The 10950-nt window shown below is 38.4% G+C and overlaps 1 non-coding gene across 1 annotated transcript; it reads right to left on the bottom strand.

The window, feature by feature from the left end:
• Positions 1 to 9492: 9492 nt before the first annotated feature.
• On the bottom strand, positions 9493 to 9600 carry LOC112448900 (U6 spliceosomal RNA). The gene has a single exon (XR_003037362.1). It is a non-coding gene; the product is annotated as a U6 spliceosomal RNA (small nuclear RNA).
• Positions 9601 to 10950: the final 1350 nt, after the last annotated feature.

Below are 10950 nucleotides of genomic sequence, written 5' to 3'. Positions count from 1 at the left end.
CACTAAGGGTTGTGACATTCTCCTCTTCCATCTGCACTGAGGCAGTGCCTGTTTCCCCATATCCTCTTACAGAGTATATCTCCAGACATTTTCTTGTTTGCCAAGCCAGTAAGTACATAACAGTAACTCCGTGCAGCTTCCCTGGTGGCTACATTGGTAAAGAATCCACTTGCAATGCAGGAGACCTGGGTTCCATCCCTGGGTCTAAAAGATCCCCTGGAGAAAGGGAATGGCAACCCACTCCAGTATTCTTGCCTGGAGAATTCCATGGACGGAGGAGACTGGCTAGCTACCAGCCATGGGGCCGCAAAGAGGACACTTTCACTTTTTCATTACAACTGATACTAAACATATTTTTGTATATTTGAGGCCTATTTGTAATCATTTTTCTGTTAAGTCTTTGTTCCCTGGTTCTTTGCCTATTTTTCTAGTGGGTTTTGAATGTAAATTGTTAGATATTTTACAATAGTATTCAATATATATTTGTATTTGGGGGGAAATTATTCAAGAAGGAAAAACAGATGTTAAAACTCTAGTCATAAAAACAAATATGCCAGCCTTTCTTCCAGGAGTCTGGAATCCGGTCAAGGCGTCGGGGGGTGGGGGGGGCGGGGGAGGGGGTGGTGAGCTACACACGATTCTCCTGCCGCGGTTGACAGGAGCCAGGATCCGACAGCGCATGCCTGTGTGCACGTGCTCAGCGGTTTCCTAACGGAACATCTGTTGCGCATGCTCCTAAACCCGTCCTACTGGGACATTTCCCACAAAAAACTGAAGGCTGTTTGTACCTGTGCATTGCGGACGCTGTGAGCATCACCTGGCCACCTGCTGTTGGAAAACGTCCCCGACTTGAAGAAGGAATTCCACTACAAAACCAGACTTCTTCCCATGGCTCTTAAACAAACAAAAAACCCCATTGCATCACATCAGCGGGTATTCATCACAGCCTCTCTAAACAGTATCTAAAGCGAGTGTTTCAAATTGATGCTTTATATTGAGGACGAAATAGATGATAAAGGACTTTAAAACGTGTCAGGAGTTTAACAGTAAACTATATACTTACTAGACAGAGAAAGAGACGCGTAAAAAGAAAAGGCTGGGGAGCGGGGGTGGCGGGAATCTATTATTCACAGAGAAAAAGATGCTTTTCCAGTTTGGTTGATGAGATGGAGAATTAAACCTTACCAAAAGGTACCATTGACTCCCAAAAGGATGCTGCACCAGTCATGTTTCTGCATTTTGTGAGACTTTTTGAAAGCTCTGGAGACAGTGCCCAAGGTTTTTAAAGCCTTAGAGAGGTGGTTCTGGATGCTCAAAGACCTTGTCCCCAATAAGCCATAATGTTAGCTCCACTCTCCTCACCCTGAAAAGCATCTTGTGTTCAATAGCTGGTTATATATGGCCCGAAGAAGTTTCTTTAGGGACCAGAGAATTTTTTAAATAAGTCCTGCCAAGCATTACCTTCATATTTTAAATGTATCTTTCTAAATAAGTTTGGAATGTCAGATGGTACCTGCTACAAAGTGGGGGAGATGGTGATGGCTGAGCCAAGGTTTATTCGAAGTGCTCAGCTTTTCCTACCATTTCAGCTGTCCATACCTAGCCAGATGCTTCATCAAAGCTCTAATAGGATAGCATATTTCAGAAAATGGACTGAAGCCTTGGCTGTGTAAATGCAGCTTTGCACCACCACGACACTCCTGGTTGGAGCCAGTTGGACCAGGCGATCTGTCCTTAAACTAGTGTATCCTGTATCCTGGTCTTTATTAATGTTTAGTTATAAAATGCACTTACTGTGTTTGACCACTGTGAGGGTAAATTCTTTAATAGCTACATTAGAATTTCTTTTTATCTTTTTTCCTGAAGCTTTAACTATTTCTTAGGTAATGTTTATTGGAATTTAGCAACGTGGATATTGTTGATGGCCATTGTTAAAGCATGTTCAGTGGCCTGTGGGGACAGAGATGCAATTAGGGTGGATTTTAAGAGAATAGGAATCAGTAGAAAAAGCATGTGTATACCAGTGGCCTTCAAACTAGGGCATACAAAGACTTTCCAAGGGACCAATTTTCAGGTCCTCAGTTTCATATGAACTCTTTTCTAAAATTGTGTTTTCCTAAAACCACTCTTCCCAAGAGCAGGCCTGTGTTACGGGTACAGCTTCCCCTTTCCCATGTCAGCTTTCACAGTCACTCCTTTTCTCTTTCTTACAAAAGAAGGCATACATCTCTTTGTGTAACAATAGCATGTTGCCCAGGATGTAAAATGTCCAGGGATGACAAGCAAAGGGGACAATTCACAACACTGAACAATGAATTGAGAAAGCAGAAACTATTGACTGCAGCCAGGACCCAACAGTGCCTGTTCAGAAGAGTCTCCCCAATCCGGACATTCAAAGTTATTTTGAACATTGGGTGTTTTCATAGTCTTTTCCTTTCAACCAAATTGAAGATGACAGATAACAATGTGATGACAGTACAAGAGTCATTTGGGGCATTAACTTAAGAGTCCAAAGAAATGATTGATATTGCTGTATCAATTTCTTCTACTTCTACTTAGTAATGTGAACAAGTTTCTTATCACATAAAAATGAAAAATTGGAATGTAAACTGATGCTGAGCCCAGCGTTCTGAGCAGTAAGCTATGCTCAAAAATATAAGCCAATCAGGAAAATTCCTGGTGATCCAGTGGTTAGGACTCCAAGCTTTCACTGCCAAGGGACCAGGTTTGTTCCCTGGTTATGGAACTAAGATCCTGCAAGCCATGAGGCCAAAAAAAGACAAAAAATGAGAGAAAATATGTAAGCCAATTAAAAAAAAAAGTCTACTCGCTTCATTAAGATAGGATTTCCAGAATTTCTCTGGTGATCTAGTGGCTAAGGCTCCCAGTTCAGGGGGTCTGGGTTTGACCCCTGGTCAGGGAACTACATCCAACATGCCCTAACTAAGAGTTTGCATGCCACAACTAAAGATCCCGCATGCCTCAACTAAGACCTGGTGTAGCCAAATAAATACTTTTTTAAAAAGATAGAATTTCTAATAAAACTTTACTTCAGTGTGATTTTGCTGTGTTATGGTTTTAATAATTACAATGAACCCATGAGACACTGTTTAACTTTTAGAGGCTTCTGGTCACAGGAAAACTGTAAACATGTTAATTTTATATACTGTTTTTCAAAGAAGTATGACAGGTAATCAATAAAAGACTTTGAAGCAAAAGATATATTAGGGTAAAATTCTGTGAGGGAAGTAAATTAGAACTAGGAGTTAAAAAGAATAATGAATAATTATTTTTAAAATTAATAATTTTATTTATTTTAAATAATAAAATTTGTGTGCTAAAGATGAGCTTTTTAAATTGTTTTTGGTTTTTTAGTGAATGATGAGTATCATATTTAGATGTACTGAATATATTTTAAAGAACGATGTGGCAGTGTTAAAACACCAATACATACAATATTCTGGAAATTACAGCCTTTCCAACTATATAAACAGCATGAAAAGATTTAAATGTTAAACTAAAAATGTTTGCCAAGGGGAAACTAAAAACTGAAAAGCTATGTGCCAAGGGGATACATAGCTTTACCAAATCTCCCAGGGAAGGCAAAACAAACAAACAAACAAAAAAAAACTTTGAAGACCACTGCTGAAGAAAAATTCAAGTTTTTCTGTGAGGGAGAATGGCAAAATGGAATAGTGTCTGAAGGGTAAATGTTGAGTCAAGAGGAATGATTTGAAGTATGAGTTGAGACATGTTTTGAAGCTGATGGGTGTGGAGAGGGGGAAAATTCTCCTCTACCCTCTGGGTTCAAATTCAGAATTAAACTGACGTTTAGATGAGCAGGCGAAAAGCATACAAGTTTTGTTAAACTTTTACATGCACATGGCCCCTTCACAAGAGACTGAAGATAAGAAGAAGTGACCAGATTAGAAGAAAGCTTTTATACTTTTAGACAAAGACACAATAAACTTGTGAAGAAATGACAAAGAGGTTTGAGCTGGTATAGTAAAGTATAAGAAAGTGGCTCTGACATGTATGGGGGCAGGCTGAAATAGATGAGTTATTTTATGTAGTAAGTTTGTTTGTAGAGATCTGTTTCAGCATTGATTCCCAGTCTATGGTGATAAGGGTTTTCTTCTCTTCCTGATACATGGAGAACACCTTTCTCTTGGGAAATTTTTTTTTTAATTTCATGAAAACAGACATTTCAATATTTATTCAAAATAATAAACAGCTGCCAATCAAAGTAGTAAACTAAATACACAGGATTTAAATTATATTCAACTTATCTCTAGAAGAAACATGTTGTAGAGAAAACACTAGGAAAGGTTTTACTTTCTCTAGAGATGTAGTATAATTTTTTCCCCATTCTAGAAAATTAAAAATGAGGGACCTGATTTTTCTCTGTCACTTTGACTACCAGGAAGTTTAGAAGCAAATATTCAGCCTTAGAGCCTTAAAGATCATTTCATTCTAGTATCTTTTCTTGAATCATAACTTTCTATTTTAGATTTACATTACTTTCATCCTGAATTTTACATTTCTGATTTATATTTTGATATTTTATTTTATGCTATAAGCTGACTCATATGTTTCAGTAAAGAAGTACTAGTGTAAACAAATTAAATTGCCCAACAAACAGTTTTTGCAGTCTGATATATTTGCAATATGCTTTTATTTATTTATTTTTATTTAAAAATATTTTTTATTTTATCTTATATATTATCCAGAAGTTATGTAAGAGTGATAGGGATGGTATGGGGAGGAAGGAGGGATGAGGGTTCGGGATGGGGAACACATGTATCTCTTGGGAAATTTTATGGCCTGTTTTTAGGTAGAAAAAAAAGGTCAAAGAGCTCTTTCTGCATCTGCTGTTTCTTAAGTGCCTTTGCCTGAAAATAATATACCAAAAAGGCATATTTGGGAATGGCATATCCTGAAAGAGCTGATGTAGGAGAGGGGAGTGGCATTCTTGGCAAGGTGGCAACCCAAAGGATCCAGGCAGAAACAAAGTCAATTTTGATGCAGGAGGCAAGGAAAAGGTGGCTGCAGGTGTAGGTAAATCATATATATATAATGAAAGGATTTTTTTTTTTCAGTAAAAAATGGAGTGGGATGGGGCATTAGTTGAAGAGGGGTGGATGTTGTGAGAGTTTAGGAGATGCTGAGAAGTAGGTGATAGATACATTACATGTAAGTATAAACTTATCTGAAACCTACATAGCCTAGATAGAGGTCCAAATGTGTCTGGTGGTCTATAGAAAAACTTATGTTTTTGCTTTATGGAAGGGAACTCTAGTGATGGAATTCTTGCTAAGAGAGAAAACATTAAAATTATTTTCCTATTATCCAATCCCATATAAATATTATTGCAGTTTTCAGTCATATTTCAACATTTTGAAACCTCACAAATCTCAAAATGTCCTTGACATTTGATATATATTGTCACCTCTGACGCTGAAAAACTATGTTGGAATACCAGAGAATCATCACTGATATTTTTCAGATATTTTCACATACATTTTAAGTCAAATTTGAGAAAAAAAAAATATGATAGTCATATAAGTCAAATAGTGATAAAAGTCCTTGTTATATCAGAAGTGAATATGGAATTTTTATTTTAAAACTCTGCTAAAAGTGTTTTGTTACTAAAATCAAATTTGTTTTCTTTATTGAAATCTTACAATGGGTGCTGAGTATTTTAAAAATTGTATTGGTTTTTGTAAAGATAATAGATTTTTGTCAAATTGGTCACTTGACAGAAAATGTATTTCCTTAGTTCTTAACATGCCAATTATGTGAAACTAAAATACTAAAAAATAGAGCTATTCATATTTAAAAGTTTAAATTTGTCATACAAATACATTTAATATGCCATATGTCTTGGGAGCTCTCTCCTAAATACCAACTGATTAAAATATAAACTTCATATCTCATTATATAGAATTTTTAAATCTAAAATATTGAACCTACATGACAAGGAACATGACAAAACAAAACTTTCTTTAAAAAGCAGAACCAGGGGATTCCCTGGTGGTACAGTGGATAGGAATCAACTTGCCAGTGCAGAGGACATGGGTTTGATCCCTGGTCGGGAAGATTCCACCTACTGTGGAGCAGCTTAGCCCGTGTGCCACAGCTACTGAGCCCAAGCTCTAGAGCCCAGGAGTTACAACTACTGAGCTCACGTGCTGCAACTCCTGAAGTCCATGCACCCTAGAGTCTGTGCTCCACAGCAAGAGTGGCCACCAAAATGAGAAGCCCATGCACTGCAACAAAGGGTAATCCCTGATCACCAAAACTAGAGAAGGCTGGTGCGCAACAACAAAGACCCGGCACAACCAAATTCAAACAAACGAAAAAACAGAACCCAGGAACACTTCCTTGGCTGGCTAGTAGTTGGTCTCTGCACTTCCACTACAAGGGGCGTAGGTTTGATCCCTGGCTAGGGAACTAAGATCCCTTATGCTGCATGGTACAACCAGGACAATATTAAAAATAAATAAATATACTACAAATACGCTACTATCTAAATCCTGAATTCTGTTCCTAGATTTAGGTAGGAAATCCAAAGAAATCACATTATTCAAATCTATTTGTTCTTGAGTTTCAACTAATACCAGGAGTTTAGGTAGAAAGAGGATGAGATGGCTGGATGGCATCACCAACTCAATGGACATGGGTTTGAGCAAACTCTGGGAGTTGGTGATGGACAGGGAAGCCTGGCATGCTGCAGTCCATAGGGTCACAAAGAGTTGGACATGACTGAGCGACTGAACTGAGACAAAAAGAAATTATCCAAAAATTTTCTTGAATATCAAGTTCCTGAGTTTGGATAGCAAGGGTTGCCTAGAGTGTTATTCTCCACATATATGCATAAAAATGTTATAATTATTCCGATGTATCATCTATCAGAAACTGTGCATCATCCAGTACTTCTCTCTCTTCCCTCATCCCTAAAACCCAATCAAGTCCTGAAAAGTTGTATCTCCTAAAGTGAAAGTCACTCAGTTGTGTCTGACTCTTTGCAACCCCTTGGACTATACAGTCCATAGAATTCTCCAGGCCAGAATACTGGAGTGGGTAGTCTTTCCCTTCTGCAGATGATCTTCCCAACCCAGGGATCGAACCCAGGTCCTCCTGCATTGTGGGTAGATTCTTCACCAGCTGAGCCACAAGGGAAGCCCAAGCCACAAGGCAAGCCCAGGGATACTAGAGTGGGTAGCCTATCCCTTCTTCAGCAGAGCTTCCTGACCCAGGAATTGAACTGGGGTCTCCTGCATTGCAGGTGCATTCTTTACCAATTGAGTTAACAGGGAAGTCCTGTCTCTCCTAACTCAAATCTATTTCCCTCCATCATTCTCACTCAATCCACCAAGTGTCTTAATGGTCACCATGTATATCAAGTCTCTTTGGTCCATTCTTTCCAGAAAAAAAAAAAAAAAAAACAAGAAAAAATATTCTAGACATTGTATTCATGCCACTGTCTCATTTAACACCCTTCAGTGGTTCATCATTGTCCTTAGGATCAAAGCCTATGTCTCCAGGGCTTCATCTCACATCTTTTCCTGCTGCTGCTGCTGCTAAGTTGCTTCAGTCGTGTCCGACTCTGTGTGACCCCATAGATGGAAGCCCACCAGGCTCCACTGTCCCTGGGATTCTCCAGGCAAGAACGCTGGAGTGGGTTGCCATTTCCTTCTCCAATGCACCAAAGTGAAAAGTGAATGTGAAGTCCCTCAGTTGTGTCCGACTCTTCGAGACTCCATGGACTGCAGTCTACCAGGCTCCTCCGTCCATGGGATTTTCCAGGCAAGAGTACTGGAGTGGGGTGCCATTGCCTTCTCCATCTTTCCCTGCTATTCTGACTCTATTCCAGGTGCATCAAACTATTACACTTGCTTTTCCATGAGAGATTCAAATCCTATCTCCAGGCTTTCTTTATTCTGTCTCCACCTTCCTAGAACAATGCCATCCCTTTCCTATGAATAGCCTCTACTTCAGCTCTATACCTCAAATGTTACTTTCTTTGGAGAGGCATCTCCTGATCTTCCCTCCCCTCACCTGATGGGTAGATTAGGGGTCTATTCTCTGAATTCCTCTTGGAACTCATGCTCCCCACTGCACAGCAGTCTATTTTGTGAAGTATCTTATCTCCACCCCTTAAACTCTAGGAGTGTAGCCACTATCCCTAGTTCTTGGCACAGGACTGACACACAGTAAGTATTTGCTTATAAATACTGCTGCATGGATGAATTAACATTTCCAGTAAAATTACTATAACCTGCTTCACAAACTCAAGTACCTATGTATTTGCAATGCTTTTGTTTTTTTTGAACAACTGCTTAACCACCCAAAGCCCTTTTAGCAGGATGCCCATTATATCCCACCTGGAGAACACTCCCCCATAGATTGCCCAGATATCACAAACAATGACTTATGCAGGTTATAGTGGGCTATGTTCTCTTAATTAGAGCCTGATCAATTGGCTAATGCCATAGTTTCTCATCTCACACTGTCACTTTTGGAAAGCCATCCCCCTTGATCCAAAAGGCAGTGCTTGTTCATTGCTTGTAGATGAGGCCCTTGTAGGTCTATATTCCTGCTATGAGGCTGAGCAAGGAAGATAACTTAGTTTGTTTGCCAAGGATGTTCCACATTTGACCTCCCAAGGGCCCACTCTTCACAATCAACCTGAGCAGGTCACACACAGTCACAGGAGGGCTGGGTCAGGATGATTCAATGTGCAGCAGTTCCAGAACCACCATTTCTCCTTTCTCTACAGCAAGCACCACTTGCCAAAAAAATGAGGCAGTTAAAAAAAATTTTTATAGTTAAACACAGAAAGTCCTGCTATGCCTTTCTCCCTTTCTGAATGTCCATTCAGAGCTCCTTATTGCTTGCCTATCCTAAGTAAAGCTTCCCTCTGTCACTCTCTACCCTAACCTGTACTGTGAAAGGAAAAACACAAATTTGATCTTTTGCAGAGTACTTTTCTGGTCAGGCATCCTGTCATGTCAAGAAAGAAGACACAGGCACGGAAAGATACTGAACTAGTTGAAATTTGAAAACTTAAGTCTATCCTCCAACTCGTTGGTCTAATGATTGAGCCTCTTTAGACCTCAATTTTTATCATCTGAAAAAGTAGGAGACACTTAGATCCTTTCTAGCTCTTTATAATTCTATAATTTCAATATTTTAAAAATAACTTAGTTGAAATATAATTTACATATAATAAAAAGCATTTCAAGTGTTTGACAAATTTATACTATAATCAAGTTATAGACCATTTCTATCACCCCAAAATGGAATTTCCATTTCCATCATAGTTCCCCTCATGCCCCTCTGCAGCAAATCCCCCTGAATGAGGCAACCACTGATATGCTATCTGTTACTATAGATTCAATTTTTCCTATTTCCAGATTTCATCTAGATGAAATGTTACAATATATACTCTTTCTAGTTTATTATTCTTTAGCATGGTAAAATACATATAACAAAATAGAGGCATTCTTCATAAATCTGTGTCATCTTTGCACAGAGGTCATGCTAATCTTCCCTGTACAGTTCTAGTTTTAATATACATGGTGCCAAAGTGGGCACAGTATGTAAAACACAGTATGTAAAGACTCCTTTCATACCTGGGTTTGGTTTTTGTTTTTGCATGGTATAATATTTTTGTGATTTACTCCTGTTATTGCCTGTTCAAGATATTTTAAATGTATTTTTAAAAGCCAACAGTGTTTTTAGACTGGATACTTTTTTGAATACCACCATTCAAATATTAAAAAGTTAAATAAACTTGAGTGATTTCTTGATTTCACATAGGATCTGTTTATTAGCAAAGAAAAGGTTCCTGTGCTATTTATTTTCAGAATCAATTGCTTTCACAAGTGAAAATGTAATGGTGGTCCGTAGAAGGATGGGATCAGAGCAGGGCAACAGGGATAACACTATGGCAGCAGGTCATCACAACCCATTGTGAGGAGAGCATTGGAGAGAGTGGTGGGGCAGCATGGGGGTGGTTAGGAGATTGGCTCATATGGGTGATTCAATACATGAGAAAATATATTTCAGATAATGGTAGCCAGAAACAAAAACAAAAAGGTAAAATGTTAGATGAATCCTGCAGTACTGAAATGGGTTTGGCATTACCAGTGTGAATTAACAGTTTATAAATAGGTGAATAGTACAGAAATAAATACGGAAGTAAAGTATATATTTATATTTCCTAGCTCTGACCACAGAGTGGGCCCAGAAGCAGAAATATCCCAGTAGAAATGAACACATCTAGGACCCAGACGTTGGTTTCTAAACACCACTCATCACTAAAAGGAACCAGTCTTCCTTGAAGACTCTGATTCCAGAGTGGAACAGGGAACACACAAGTTGAGCTTGGAAGCTCTTATTGTGCTGAGAAGATGGAAGTCCTAAAAATAAATGATGGGGAGATGTCAAGAGGAAACAGTATCCAGCTTGATGGGGCTCCTGCTGGTCAAGTCTGGGATAATTTGAGCATCAAATTGATATTTATATAACTCATTGAGTTAAAAAGGATGCATGTTATAGACAAATGAATCAGATATGTGGATAAGAGACAGCTTTTTCTTATAGTAAGAGAGAAATAGAAAAATACCATTTGGCAACTATCATAGTAGTAGTTGACTGAAGGAAGAATAATCAGTGGGTTCCAATACTAATTGATAAAAATGTGATGAGTAACTAGATATTAGTATAGTTTCAAAGTATTTCCACATACAATACTTTTAATTACAAAGAAGAAAAATAACTTCATAATGGAGATTAGAAGATAAGATCTTACACAAATGATCAAATTTAATAGCACCAATAAATTGCCACTGTGCCACTCAGTAGGATATGAGGGTTTACTGGACAAATACAAATCAAGGACAGTCTATAAAATTCCTTTGTTTTATAATCTTCAAAAATGTC

Source organism: Bos taurus, chromosome 11 (assembly GCF_002263795.3).
Source record: "Bos taurus isolate L1 Dominette 01449 registration number 42190680 breed Hereford chromosome 11, ARS-UCD2.0, whole genome shotgun sequence".
Classification (NCBI taxonomy): domain Eukaryota; kingdom Metazoa; phylum Chordata; class Mammalia; order Artiodactyla; family Bovidae; genus Bos; species Bos taurus.
Note: the sequence above shows the minus strand (reverse complement) of the source record. Positions and strands in the feature narration are given on the sequence as shown.